Raw genomic sequence first — 3,595 nt, 5'->3', positions numbered from 1 at the left:
ATGTCATACCAACTGGGATGTGAATAATCCCCTTGTCTAGCATATCCACACTGTATATGCTACCTGCCCCTTAGTTACTGAGTAGCCATTTCAGTTAATAGATTGAAAAATCATGGTATACCTAGGAACCAGCACTATTCGCAGTTTTAGGCATCCACTGTGGGTCTTCGAGTGTATACTTCACAGATAAGGGGGATACCTGTAGTCTTATTTTTGTGTGTAACTGAGCTGTAAAAGAGTAATTAAAATAACCTCAATATTTCCTTGGAAAATTATTTGAGTCAGTGGCCAGCTTCTCTCATTTTAAGAAAAGAGGGTCAGCTTAGGATCAGAACATTAACAATAATGATGAGACACCATGGTCGCAGAAGTGCATTATACCTTCTTTGTAATAATTTTTCCACTACAGTCCTATACTTAAAATATGTAAAACTGAATCCCTCAAGAAATATTGAGCAGACTGGATCTACATGTTTCCTTAAAAGTTATACATGGTTTATATAATAAATTAATAAAGACTAAAACTTATTAATTGTATTAGTCTGTTTTCACACTGCTATAAGGAATACCGAAGACTGGGTAATATATAATGGAAACAGGTTTAATTGACTCACAGTTCCACATCATTTGGGAGACCTCAGAAAATGAACAGTCATGGCTGAAGGTGAGGGGGAAGCAAGCACCTTCTTCAAATGGCAGGAGAGAGAAGTGCAAAGGAGGAATCTTCCAAACAAATAAAAACAACAGATCTTGCAAAAACTCACTCTCTATCAGGAGAACAGCATGTAGAAAACCACCCTCATTATCCAATAACCTCCCTCCCTTGAATTGTGAAGATTACAGGTCCCTCCCTCAACACATGGGAATTACAATTTGAGATGGGATTTGGGTGGGGACACAGAGCCAAACTATATCAGTAAAACCCTATCAGTAAATGTGCTTAAAAATTTCAAATGCAAACATTATATGTATTCTTACATATACACTCTGATTCTTTTGGGCAGTTAGACTAGAATGACAGGATTTAACTTCACAAATTATTGGAATAATACATGACATTAATGGAATCAATTCCTTACATATGTTTTATAATGTATGTTTGTGTCTTGAGGCAATTGACTAAATTTACAAAATCTGAAATGTATCTGTGGCTGTAATTATTCAAAAAATATTAACCCTGAACAACTGTTCTTTTTGTTTTCAAGGCATAATTATGTATAGTTTATTTATTTAATGTATTAATTAAATATCTAACATCTACTGAGTAGCTCTATGAGATATGACCCACATATTCAGGATTTCTTAGCTAATTTCATTGAAAACTTAGGGTGCAAGAGAATCTTAAGTAACTGAGGAAATTTCAAGTTAATATAAAACAAAATGAAAAGATGAAGGGGAAGTTAAATAAATCAATACTTATTGAATGCATGCTGTATGTCAGTCATTTGCATATATAATCTGATATATCTTTTAATACTTAGAAATTTGATATTTTATAAATAAGATTGACTCTGATGAGATTATGTGACATTCAGAAAATAAAGTAACTAGTAAGTGTAGAAGAAGGACTTTGAGCTCAGATCTACTTGATTCTAATACACTTGTGCTTTCCACTAAATTCTGCTACTCAACAGTTAGATACTCTAAAGTTTTTGTGTTTCAAGAATTCCACAGCTAATTATTAATGGTAGCAATGTTTCAACCAACTAATACTACCATGATTTCAGTTTATTTATCTCTTATTCTTTTACTTTGGATAAAAATGTTTAGAGGCAAATTGTAATGCCAATAACACAGCTTTAATTTAAATCGAGTATTTTCAAGTAAACCAAATTTATGTTCATACATGGGACTTTATTAAACATTTCCCCATGAATTTCCTGATTTATTACACAGAGCAACAGAGTGAAATAACTTCCATAAGATTGTACAATATAAAATTTTTGTTTTAAAGGTCAAAAATGATAAAATACAGATAATTTTATATTGTTCAAAGTAATATCATTTACTTTATATAACAAGCAAAGGAAGCTCATAAATCATCAGTGAGTTTATCAAGTTCTCACAGGTAGAAAACAGTTGATACGTAATCCAAGACTTTTGAATGTCAAGTTGAATGAATTTTTAGTGAATTAAGGATGTCTTTAGTTATTATTTGTCTTTCTGAAGATGAAGGAAAGGCAACCAAACAATATTTTCAGTGCACTTCATGCCTACTATTTTAACTTTGATCTACTGTAAAATTATCATTCTCATGGATCTGCTAGACACTTGGTTTGAGTTGTTGGAAAACAGGTAAGAATGTAGAAATAACAGTTAAAATTGAAGCAGACAGATTACTAGACAAAATAGAATTTGTGGTATTAGTTCAGTTTTATTTTAAAAAGAAAGTATTAGCAGAGTATTTACCACATAAAATCTATGGCTTGAAAATATAGTAATTCAACTTGCCATACATAGGATATTTCACCAAAAATATTTGGCACCTGAAATGTATGCTTTAAAAATACTGTTTAAGCTTGTCATACAAAGGCATAATATTAAAAGCCATTCAATGTTGTCTTTGAATTCTTTCATACATTACAATTAAAGCACCCTCTTTCAAATTTCTACTTTTGTAGTGGTATACTCCATATATTCCCTTGAAATGACTGTTTAATTATAATTAAGAAGGAATAACAAATAAACATACATCCAGTGTATTTTCACATGCTCTAAATTGTAAACATAATTATTTGCCCTTGCATAGATTCTGTATATATATTTGGTGAATATTGAGTTGAATGAGTAAATTAAACATAACTTCTATACACTTATGTTAGAATTACATATAAGGCAATAATTATAATTTTTGATTCAATAGTTTTGGGGTTGCAGATGGTTTTGGTTACATGGATGTATTCTTTTTTTATTGTATGTTAGATTCTGGGGTAGATGTGCAGATCATGCAAGATTGTTGCATAGGTACATTCATGGCAAGGTGGTTTGCTGCCTCCATCCTGCCATCACCTATACCTGAAATTTCTCCCCACATTATCCCTCCCCACCCTCCCTCCCACTATCCCTCCTCTAGCCCCCACAGTGGACCCTAGTATGTGATACTCCCCTCTCTGTGTCCACCTTTTCTCATTATTCATGACACACCTATGAGTGATAACATTCAGTGTTTGATGTTCTGTTCTCGTGTCTGTTTGCTGAGAATGATGGTTTCTAGGTTCATTCATGTCCCTACAAAGAACACAAACTCATCATTTTTTATGGCTGCATAGTATTCCATGGTGTACATGTGCCATATTTTCTTTGTCCAGTCTATCATTGATGGGATTGCTGAGTCAAATGGAATTTCTATTTCTAGGTCCTGGAGAAATCGCCACACTGTCTTCCACAATGGTTAACTAATTTATACTCCCAACAGTGTAAAAATGTTCCTATTTCTCCACATCCTCTCCAGCATCTGTTGCCTCCAGATTTTTTAATGATTGCCATTCTAACTGGCATGAGATGGTATCTCAATGTGGTTTTGATTTGCATTTCTCTAATGACCAGTGATGATGAGCATTTTTTCATATGTTTGTTGGCCTCACGTATGTCTTCT

This window comes from Cebus imitator, unplaced genomic scaffold, assembly GCF_001604975.1.
Source record: "Cebus imitator isolate Cc_AM_T3 unplaced genomic scaffold, Cebus_imitator-1.0 Scaffold114, whole genome shotgun sequence".
Lineage (NCBI taxonomy): Eukaryota > Metazoa > Chordata > Mammalia > Primates > Cebidae > Cebus > Cebus imitator.
The sequence above is the reverse complement of the archived record's forward strand: the minus strand, read 5'-3'. Positions refer to the sequence as shown.